This window comes from Dasypus novemcinctus, chromosome 4, assembly GCF_030445035.2.
Source record: "Dasypus novemcinctus isolate mDasNov1 chromosome 4, mDasNov1.1.hap2, whole genome shotgun sequence".
Classification (NCBI taxonomy): domain Eukaryota; kingdom Metazoa; phylum Chordata; class Mammalia; order Cingulata; family Dasypodidae; genus Dasypus; species Dasypus novemcinctus.
The window spans coordinates 158,184,515-158,196,804 of record NC_080676.1 but is presented as its reverse complement, the minus strand read 5'-3'; the positions used below and the strand labels follow the sequence as shown (position 1 = coordinate 158,196,804).

The window sequence follows — 12,290 nt, the reverse complement described above, 5'->3', positions numbered from 1 at the left end:
GGCAGGACACTCCTTGCATGCATCAGCACTGCGCATGGGCCAGCTCCACCCGGGTCAAGGAGGCCCGGGGTTTGAACCGCGGACTTCCCATGTGGTAGACGGACGCCCTAACCACTGGGCCAAGTCCGCTTCCCTTTGCTTTGTTTTTTATCTCTGAGCTTTCTAGCGAAATGATAGGAGCAAAGAGTGAGAGCTATTGAAAATGAGCCACCCGGTGCCTGCCCCAGCATGGCTTTAGCCATGTGCTCTTAGCTATCTCACCCGCCACGCCAGAATATTGCAAGATTCAACCACTTGGCGGAGAATATTAGAGCATGTTTCATTACGACACTTAAGGAAGGCCATAAACAACCCTTAAAATGAGGGGTGGGGGTGGCGCAGAGGGTTGGAGACAGCTTGCTGTGCCGCTGCTGGGCTCTGGAGGAGGTTTCCTGAGAGCCCTGTAGCCCTGGGTCCTTCCAGCCAGTCACGTGGGCTTTTCTGTGTTCTGTCTTCAGACCTAGGGACTGGACAGGAAAGGGCAAGTGGAGGCAGCACCCCCAGGTGAGTCTGGAGCAGCAGGGACTGACTGTCTGCAGCAGAACCTGTGTTAAGTCCTCGTAGGAAACGGGGAGATAAGCTAAGACCCACCTTTCTTCTCCACTCTCTTAAATAAATCCAAAGGTCTTTGCTTGCCCTCAGCACACAGAGCTCCTACCTTCCTTGCCCGCCTCACACACACAGGTCGCACTGCTGGTGGTTCTCTAACATGCCCCACATCTGTTCCATGGCACTATCCAATCTACCGAGGGGACCTGACCAGGTGTTTGGGGCAGAGGTAAGGGAAGACCCCTGAACAGGCCAGAGCACATCAGGGGGGACTGAAGGGGCGAGCTGAGTGGGAAGTTGGGTAGAACTGCTGCACAAAACAGCAGCCCTCCAGCTCTCCTGGGCCTCCACCTCTTCTGGCACCAGGAGCAGGAGTTCACAGTTCTTTCCCACAAATTTCCTGAGCTCGTGCGCGCCTCCAGTCCACTCGGGCATCTTGAGTTTGGAGTGGAGGTGGTAAGGCACCTCCCACCTCCTAACACAGATCCAGTGCAGTGAGTGGCTACTTCCGAGGACCCCTGCACAAGCTGGAGGGCAGATTCCCGGTGGAGCCCAGGACACCAGCAGAGCAGTGGCACTGACATCCTGCGCTCCTCCCACTGTGGTTGGAAATGCTGCCATGATGGCGTTCACGCACAGTTCCCTTTTCCCGGCACACTCTTCCTGCAGGTTGTCACCATGGGTTTTAGAGACAACCTCCGGGAAATCTCCTACAGCATTTCCCAGGTTAAGGCGTTGCTGTCCTGGAAGACGTTATTAAGGAATGAAGCTTCTTGCGCCATTTCTCATGGAGCATCTCAGGGATGTTCCTGGGGCAGCTCCAGTGATCCCTGAAGCTGGCTAGTAAGATAGGGAATCAATAGATGGATCTGGAACCTGGCAAGAAGTCCATGTGGACATGAATAACCTCAAGATGGTTGCTGGAAGACCCTCCCCAAGATTCTGCCACTCAGAAAAAGACTTCCTCTGGAAGCCAGGAGAAGCCCCTGATATTCCCCAAGGACTTTATCATTGGCCCTTCTGGGAGTATAATGGGACAAATAAGCAATCAAAATGGTAAACAGCTGGAACTCCTCCCCAGCCATTAGCAAAGGAGTGGAATAAAGAACAGTTCAAAAAGGCAGGCACAGGGCCCAAGGTCTCTCTTTTCTGTGCCCTCTCATCTCTGGACCCTGACTCTGGCTGCCCTCTTCCCCACTTGGATCACTACACAAGTAAACCTGGGCATCTATAACTTATAATGGGGGATTGTAGTCCAAAAATCAGCCCACTTTGTCACTTTTCAACTCCTTCCTCTCTACCTGGGACCCTGATCTATTATTTTCTCCCGTTTCTCATCCCTTCCTAACTGAATAAATTACTGGCCTAACTCACCTGATGTGCTCTTGAAATTCATTTCTGCAGCATAGTCAGGTGCCTAGTCAAAATCTGGTAACAATTCCAGTTTGGCCTTGTCTCCTTTCCAGGGCACAGACGATGTGCAACTCATTTTCCTGTTTGTTTTCTGGGAGGTATGGGGGTGCTCAACCACTGAGCTACTTCTGCTTCCCACAACTCATTTTTTGGTTTTTAGGATCCAGAGGGCCAAAAACACCCACCCCTTCCTCCTGAGGGAGAATGTGATCCTAGCCTGTCCCAGGGCCCCTGTGGCCCACCTTACTCTCTGGTGCCCATTATTTATGCTTTGTCACCAGGAGAAAAGGTTGTCATCAAGAGTTTTATTCCTCTTTTCCTATTTGGATGCATTTTATTTTCTTTTTCTTGTCTAATTGCTCTGGCTAGAATGTCTAGCATAATGTTGAATAACAGTGGTGACGGCAGGCATCCTTGTCTTGTTGCTGATCTTAAGGGGAACGCTTTCAGTCTTTCCCCATTGTGATGTTGGCTGTGGGTTTTTTATATTTGTTCTTTGTCATATTGAGGAACTTTACTTCTATTCCAAACTTTGGAAGTGTTTTTATGAAAAAAGGATGCTGAATTTTGTCAAATGTCTTTTTGACATTGATTAAGACGATCATGTAGTTTTCCCTTCAATTTGTTAATGTGGTGTATTACATTATTTTCTTATGTTGAACCCCTTTGCATACCAGAAATAAATCCCACTTGATCATGGTATATAATTCCTTTAATATGCCTTTGGACTCTATCTGCACATATTTTTTGAGAATTTTTGGATCTATGTTCATTAGATATTGTTCCTAATATATGAAAATATATATATATATTTGCATTTTGACCTTATATTTTGTTACAATGCTAAATTAATTATTTTCAGATTATTAGGTGCTTTCATATCTCCTTTTTTTTTTTAGAAGGTACCAGGGATTGAACCTAGGACCTTATATGTGGGAAGCTGGCACTCAACCACAGAGCCACATTGGCTCCCCTGAGTTAGTTTTTTTTGTTTCTTTGTTGTTTGGGTTTTTATTGTATTTAGGAGGTACCAGGGACCAAACTCAGGACCTCCCATGTGGGAAGCAGGCACTCAACTGCTTGAACTACATCCACTTCCTCTCCTATGTACTTTTTATTTTTAGGTACTGGGGGCCTGGGATTGAACCCAGGTCCTTGTATGTGGGAAGCCAGCGCTCAACCACGGAGCCACATCAGCTCCTCTGAGTTGGTATTGCCATTTTTTGGCTTGTTGTTTGTTTAGAAGGCACCAGAAACCAAACCCTGGATTTCCCATGTGGGAAGGAGGTGCTCAACTGCTTGAGCCACATCCACTCCCTCCTATGTACTTTTGATGTAAATCTTTTCTATGAATAAAGAGTTTTATCTTTCCTTTCTTGTCTTTATAAATTTCTTCCTTTTTCTTGTCTAATCAGAGTGGCTAGGGTCTCCAATGCAATGTTGAATAGCAGTGGTGCAAGTGGGCATACTTGCCTTTTTTCCAATATTAGGGAAAAAGCACTCAAAACTTCACCATTAACCATATTACCTATAGATGCCCTTTAATAGATTGAGACAAAACTTCATTTTATTCCCAGTTTGGAGGAATGCCAAGTGATTTTTCTGCATCTATGCAGATGACTGGAGATGATCATATAATTGTTCTCCTCCAGCCAGTTAATGTGGTGAATTACTTTGATACGTATTTCAATGTTATAATGACCTTTAATTCCTAGAAAAAATCTTAGTTGGGCTTGATTTTCCTTTTTATATATTGTGGGGTTCTATTTGTCAATATTTTGTTAGGGATTTTTTAATCTCTACTGTGGCAGTTTGAAATTATTTTATGAATCCTAATAAGAGAAACATTATGTTTGTGGGTTAGTTCACTCCTGTGGGTGTGAGACCTTTTCAATTGGACTACCTCAGTGAGATGTGACTCACGTTGAGTATCCATTCTCTTGCTAGGTCCAATTTTTTTTAAAAAAGGAGACACACAGGGAAGGAGAGCTCTGCCATTTTTTTTATCCTGTCATGTGACAGAAAGGAGAAGCTCAAAGAGCAGAGGCCCTGGGAGGAGATAAGCCGTATGCTTGATAACTTGCAGCTGAAGTCAGGAATACAGCAGAGCAGCAGAACCTGAGAGAGGGGCTTGGTAAAGAGACAAGCCCTACACCTCGTTGCCCACAGCTGAGGTCCAGGAGATGGTACAGCCCAGAGCAGAAGGCACAGACCAGGAAGAGGTTGCCCTGCATCTTGTTTCAGCATATGGCAGCTGACTTGGGTGAGAAAGCATCTCTTATGGTGCCAAGAGACCACCAATCAATGAATGGATACACAAAATGAGGCATATAAATACAACAGAATACTATTCAGTTGTAAGAAGAAATGAAATCAAGATGCCTATGACAATATGGATGAATCTTGGGGATATTATGTTGAGTGAAATAACAGGCACAAAAGGACAAATGTTGTATGGTCTCACTAAAATTAACTAAATACGATGAGTAAACTCCAGAGTTAAAACCATAGTATGTAGTTTACTGGGAGATAGAACGTGGGTTGAGAATGGGAATTGATGCTTAATATGCATAGCATATTTAATAAAATTTATTATGCAAGTATAGAAATGAATAGAGTTGATGGTAACACATTATAGTGAGTGCAACTAACACTGTTGATACATAAATGTAATTGTAGCTGAAAGGGGTAGTCTGTGAATGTAAATGCCAATGGAAAGGAAGCTAGAGAATAATCTAGGGACTGTGTAACAGTGATTTCAATGGTGGATGAAGATGTTTAATAGTATAAATACAAGGATGGTCTTTTACAATGTGTTAAGAATATGGTGATACATGGGGAAGTTATAACTAATGTAACTTATGGATGATATTTAACAGTAACATGGTAATATTTTTGCAGCAATAGCAAAGGAGCTATTTTATCATCTCTAAGGGACAACAGTGGGGGATATATGGGGAATGTGTTTTGTCCTTTTGGAGTAATGAAAACATGCTAAAACTGACTGAGGTGATGACAGCACAACTCTGTGATGAAAATGAGAGCTACTGCGTGTACACTTAGAATGGATTGTACAAAGCACGGGACTGTATAACACAGGGAATCCAGTGGTGGAAGATGAACTGTGGTTAACAAAAAAATATGAGAATGTTCTCTCATGAACTGTAACAAATATATAATACTAATACAAGGTGTTGATAATCACATGGGTTGGGGGAAAATACACCAAATGTAAGATATGGGCTATAGTTAGTAATAACTCTTCTTCTTTTTTTTTAAAGGAGGTATCAGGGATTAAACCCAAGACTTAGTACATGGGAAGCAGGCACTCAACCACTGAGTTACATCCACTCCCCAATGACAGTTGGTTTTCTCATTTATTTGTTGTTTTATTTTTAGGAGGTAGTGGAAATCAAACCTGGGACCTTGTGCATGGGAAGCAGGCATGTAACCACTTGAGCTACATCTGCTCCCCAGTAGTAACATTTTGACGATCTTCTTTCCTAGTTTGTAACAAACGTTTCACAACAATTCAAGGAGCTGGTGGTGTGGTGACATGTATGGAAGCCCTACATGATGATATGCATGTTTATTTTGTAAGTTCACAAGTTTTAGCATACACTTATTTTTTATGTATATTCGTGCATGAATGATATACTTTAATATACATTTATAAAAAATAAAGTAAAATAAATTGCAGGAAAAATAAGAGAGATGGAAGGGGAAAATCTATGACGTTTAAAGAGGTTTAAGAGATAGGTTAACTAATTCCAACATGGAACCTTCTTTGGACATTTATGAGACAGAACTTGAACACTGACCTAATATTTATTTTAAGCAATCCTCTACGTGTGATAATGGTATTATAGTTATGTTTCATTAGACTCCTTATGTTCAGGGATATATATTGAAATATTTACAGATGAAAAAACATGCTGAGATTTGCTTCAACATAATATGGAGGGGTTTGGAGGGGGCTCAAGTGATTGGGTGTCTCTCTCCCACATAAGAGGTCCCAGGTTTGGTACCCAGTGCCTCCTAAAAAAAGAAAAAAACAACAGAGGACAGCAAGCACAATACAATGAGGTATGGGGGAGAGAAATAAATAAATAAATCCTTTAAAAAAACATAATATAGAGAGGGGATAATAAGGATTGCCTATAAATTGATAGTTGTTGAAGCTGACTTACAGGCACATGTAAATTTACTACCTTTTTTTCCTTATATATATTTAAAGTTTTATATCATAAAAAGTTTTTTTAAGAAAGAGCCAGAATGAAAAAACCATAGGTGGAAAGGTTCATCCTCAGTAATGTAAGAAATGCAAATTTTTAAATGTTTTTACACAAACTTGATAAATTAAAAATACAAGTCTCAAATTTACTTAGTAATATATAGTTGTATTTCTGCCTCACATCTATACATACTCACAGAATGCCACGTAAATGGAATATTTAAATGCAAGCAATATCAGAAAAGAAAAAGAAAATATAGGAGCATGTTTACATTATTATGCTGGGGTGACGAGGTCTTTCTTAGGATGATGGAAAAGTTAGAAATTAGAAAGGAAAGATTGGCATATTTAATAACATAAAAATGCATAATGTCCATATGGCAAAGATATTATAGACAAATTAAAAAACAAAGGCAAACTAGGAAACATATTTTCCATATATAAAACTGCCATAGGGTGGTTATCTTAGCATTAAAGTCTCTTGAAAAATCAGTAAAAGATGACTTCAATTGCATTCATTAGTAACATTATTTTTAAGTGTTTGGTAAGTAAATAAGTTTATCTGTAGAATTTTATGCCTTTTTGTATCTTTTTAAATTTATTTCAACTTAAAAAAATAAAATAACAGCAAAAGGCAGCTCAACAAACTATGGAAGCATTACTTTTAAAAAATCCTGTCCAGGTACATTTATCTTATTTAATCCTAAAAGTGAACACAATTGACTATCTTTGACATTTTATAATGTTTATGGTAATGAAAACAAAAACAATAAATAAAAAAGGAAGAGTCTAATAGAAAATGGCAAACGTAAAAAGAATCAAACCATTAATTAGCCAGGGTATGCAAATTAAAGCAAAAAACATAAGGCTGGATGGAAAATGGGCATTCTAATACAATTGCTTCTGATACAGCCTCTTCTGGAGGGCAATTTGAAAATATGCCAACACTTTGACCTAGTAATTCTATTTGTTAGAATTTGTCCTACAAAGATAACTGGAGAAGAACCTAAGATGACTAAATATAAAAATGTTATTGTAGCTTTTATTTTAATAATTTACTAAAAAAAAAAATCAGAAACAATCTATGTTCATCAACAGGGGCTTAATTAAATGAACTATGTTGCATCACTCCAGGGGAAGAGCACGCAACCATTAGAAAAGACAAGGTAAGGCTGTGTGTGTTCATCTGAAAAGTATGTTCATGACATACTGACAAATAAACAACAACAACAAAAACAGCTTCCAAAAACTTTGTGTAACAAATAGTGTAAAATCCCACTTTTTGTATCTTTTTCTAGTATGCCATTTTATTGCTTAAAAGTAAAATTCTAGAAGTGTGTACTCCAGAATTTTGGTCATAACTACTAAGGAGTAATTTCTGAGTAATTTTCACTTTCTCCTCACATATTTACTCTTTTTTTGGGGGGAGGTGTTATATTAATAAGAGTGTATTGATGCCCACTGTCACTCTTGTTACGCAATATTGTACTAGAAGTTCAAATAGGAAAAGAAGAAGTAAAATTCTGTTTGTGGATTACATGATCACATATTTAGAAAATTCTGAAGTATCCATGACAAAACTATTTGAGCTAATAAATGAGTTCAGCAAAGTGGCAGGCTACAAGATCAACATGCAAAAACCAGTAATGTTGGGAAACAGATTGACTCAAGCAATTGGGCTCCTGTCTACCATACAGAAGGTCTAGGGTTCGATTCCCGGTGCCTCCTGGTAAAAGTGAGCTGGCCTAAGCAGAAAGCTGGCCACACAGAGTGCTGGTCCATGCAGAAAGCTGGTGTAGCAAGATGACACAACAAAGAGACACAGAAGAGAGACAATAAGAGACACAGCAGACCAGGGATCTGAGGTGGCACAAGAGATTGGGTACCTCTTTCCCACTCCAGAAGGTCCCAGGATTGGTTCCTGATGCTGCCTAAAGAGAAAACAAGCAGACACAGAAAAACACACACAGCAAATGGACACAAAAGGCAGACAGCAAGAACAAAAAACAATAGGGGGGAGGGGGATAAATAATTTTTTAAAAGTAATTAATGTTCTTTTAAAAAATCAGTAATGTTTTTGTGCACTAATACTGAACAATCTGAAGGGGAAATCAGGGAAAATTCCATTTTCAATAGCAACAAAAAGACTCAAATACCTATGAATTAATTTAACCAAAGTACAGGACCTATATGCAGAAAACTACAAAACAATGCTAAAAGAAATTTTAAAAGACCTAAACAAATGGAAAGACATTCCATGTTCACGGATTGGAAAAATAAATAGCATGATATCAATCTTACCGAAACTGATTTATAGATTCAATGCAGTAACAATCAAAATCCCAACAGTTTACTTTACAGAATTAGAAAAGGCAATTACCAAATTCATTTGGAAGGGAAAGTGCACCTGAACAGACAAATGCATTCTAAAAAAGAAGAGCAGCATGGGAGGAATTTCACTGCCTGACCTCGAAACATATTACAAAGCTACAGTGGTCAAAACAGCATGGTAGGTACTGCACAAAGATAGACACATATATCAGTGGAATAGAATTGAGAACCCAGAAATAAACCCTCACCTATACAGTCAACTGGTTTTTGACAAATCTATCAAGTTAATGTTAACAGGACAAAACAGTCCCTTCAACAAATGGTGCTGGGACAACTGGATATCTATAACCAAAAGAATGAAAGCGGACCCCTATCTCACTCCCTGTACAAGAATCAACTCAAATTGGATCAAAGACCTGAATATAAAAGCCAGGACCATAAAACTACTAAAAGAAAATGTAGGGAAACATCTTCAAGACCTTGCAGCAGGGAGTGGTTTCTTGGACCTTACACCCAAAGCACATGCAACAAAACAGAAAATTGATAAATGCGACCTCCTCAAAATTAAACTTTTGTACCTCACAGGACTTTGTCAAAAGGGTGAAAAGGCAGCCAACTAACTGAATGGGAGAAAATATTTGGAAATCACATGTCAGATAAGGGTTTAATATCCAGGATACATAAAGAGATGTTACAACTCAACAATAAAAAGACAAACAACCCAAGTAAAAAATGGGCAAAAGACTTGAATAGACATTTGTCCAAAGAAGGAATATAAATGGCAAACACACGAAGAAATGCTCAACATCACTAATGATTAGGGAAATGCAAATCAAAACTACAATGAGATACATTTTCACACCTATCAGAATGGCCGCTATTAAAAAGACAGAGAACTACAAGTGTTGGAGAGGACCTGGAGAGATAGGAACACTTATTCACTGTTGGTGGGAATGCCACTGTGGAGGACCGTTTGATAGTTCTTAAAGAAATTGAATATAGACTTGCCATATGACCCTGCAATACCACTACTGGTATATACCCAGAAGAACTGAGAGCAGTGACACGAACAGATACCTGCACAATGATGTTCATAGTGGCATTATTCACAATTGCCAAAAGTTGGAAACAACCCAGGTGTCCATCAACAGATGAACGGATAAATAAACTGTAGTGTATTCACACGATGGAATATTATGCAGTTGTAAGAAGAAATGAAGTTGTAAAGCATATGACAACATGGACGAACCTGGAGGACATTATGTTGAGAGAAGCAAGTCAGACACAAAAGGACAAATACTGTATGATTGCATTACTATGAACCAAATACATTGTGTAAAATATTGTATGATTAAAAAAATTTATATGTATCCAGTACATTGAGAAATGGATGTTTTTATTCAACTGTTTTCTTTTTAGTTTTTAATTGATTATATTTTAAATTATTAAATGTATAAAATAAAGTTTTAAAAAAAAGTGTATTGCTTTAGTAATCTGAAAATACAAGTTCCATTAATATATCTTGCATCTCACACTTCACCCAACCAGCATCCAAGGTCTGACCTTCTGGTGGAAAGGAGGTCCTAGTTTTCAGAGGGACAGGGCTCAGAGCCCCATTCCAAGGTAGGTTGATTCCATGACCTGCCACCAGGGGCAACTGGCTGCAAGGATTCAGTCTTCAAGCCAGCTGAACACCTGTGAGGTGGCCAGCCATGCATCGTGAGGCTGGGAGGAATTAACTAAGCAGTCACAATCTCAGATGCCAAGGAGGCAGGACAAGGCCAGGCCTATGAATAAGGCGCTGGCTCCATGAGGCTATAGCACATGGTGGAGGAAAGGTGAGTCGGGAGTGGCAGGTGCAGCCATTATGGAGCCACCTGGGCCCTCACCTGGAGGTCCCAGTGGGGCTGCCAGCTCTCATGAACTTTGCTAGGCATTTGAGGCACTTGCTCACCTTTCCTCCCTTGGCATCACTATAAGAAACTCCCATGGCTAAAGGAAACTCCAAAGTGTCTCTGTTACTCAGAACCTAAAAGAGTCAACATAATAAATATCATTGGACGAACCAAGGGATCATAATAAATAACAATAATCCTTATTTTTATTATTACTCTTTGTTTTAGTTTCCTTGGCTGCTCCAGAAAATACCATGCAATGGACCGACCTAAATAAAGGAAATTTATCAGCTCACAATTTTGTGGCCAGGAAAAAGTTCAAGCAAGGTGTCATCAAGATGATGCTTTCTTCCTGAAGACTGGCATTCTGGGATTGGCTACCGGCAATCCTTGGTCCTGGGCTCCTCTGTCACATGGCAATAGTACGGCAGCCTCTGCTGGTCTCTCCCTTCTCGTCCAGGTTCCACTGACCTTCAGCTTCTTGGCTGCTTGACTTTTCTCCCTATGTGTCTGAGTTCCATTCTCTTTATGGACTCCAGTAATAGGATTAAGACCCATCCTGGGCCATGCCTTAACTGAAGCAACTCCATCAAAAGCTCCTGCTCACAATGGGTTCATGCCCACAAGAGTGGATTAAGTTTAAGAACATGTTTTTCTGGGGTACGTACAGTTCCAAACTACCCATACTTCCCTCATCATACATAACTTATTCCTTGAGTCTGAAAAGCACATTTTTTTCACATTTCAAATGATTCTAATATCAGAACAAGTCCTACAAGCAGTGGGTCCATTTATTGTCATGGTGTCTCTTTTCATTCTTCCCCTATACTGTTACGAATTGATGATCCATTTGACATTGACAGAATCTTAGACTCGAAGGCATAAGGTAGTAGGTATTGAATAAATGTTTATTGTACTAAAAAGAAGTATTATATCCTGAAACCATAAACAGCTAGTACTGGGAGGCAAATAAAGAGCCAATTCAGATGGACACAATTCCTCACAGGTGTCTCATTTCTAACAGCTTCATCATTTGGAGCCTAAACCTCAGGAGTGACATTGTATAAACATGTCCAACGATGACCTGGATGCAAGGCTGGTCTGTATTGAACCAAAAGACAGAGAGGTGAACAGTCTTTCGGAAGAACAATCTGGGGAACCCCCACACCTGGAGAGGGGGCGCTCTGGTGAGGGGCTACAGGCTTCATAGGAAAGTCTAGATTAGAGGTCCTGAGGGGGCAAAACTTTTCTGCATTCATAACACAGGAAGGACAACACCAGTGACATTTTGCATAGCTCAAGTCACTGATAGGTTTCCCACGATCTTTTTCATTCATTGTTCTTTCCTTTAAAGAAACAGGTCAGCATCTCCCTTCCCTGCAGTTTAAACAAGATGCCTGAATATTCATTTTATTTTATTATATAAGCATTATATGCATTAAAAGGCAGTTTCCCCTATGGCCATCCAAAAGTTCGATGTCTTTCTGATTTTAGGATTGAAACTTCCCCATCTCAATCTCATTCCTGGGGTTTATTGGAGCTCCAGAAACAGAGTAGTTTGGATATTTGACATTGAAATGCTTTGTGTAAACTTCACTCTAATTGTTTCTCAACCTCCCTCCCAGATCCTCAGGATGAGAGAACAAAACCCAGGATAACATCTAGCGCCAGCACAGACCATCCCCGCACAGAGCCAGAGGGCAGGCGGCCGGGAGGCCCTGGGCTCCCTCTTCCCGGAGGTCTCCTGGCACCACCCACCTCCTTCTCTGCCTTCAGCTTTTCTCTTCTCCAACTCGACTCACCCAGTTCTAACTAGTCCCAATAGGGAT

General features: G+C 40.3%; 1 pseudogene; it reads right to left on the bottom strand.

The window, feature by feature from the left end:
• Positions 1-711: 711 nt before the first annotated feature.
• On the bottom strand, positions 712-1,984 carry LOC131278367 (josephin-1 pseudogene; annotated as a pseudogene).
• Between the last annotated feature and the right edge of the window lie 10,306 nt (positions 1,985-12,290).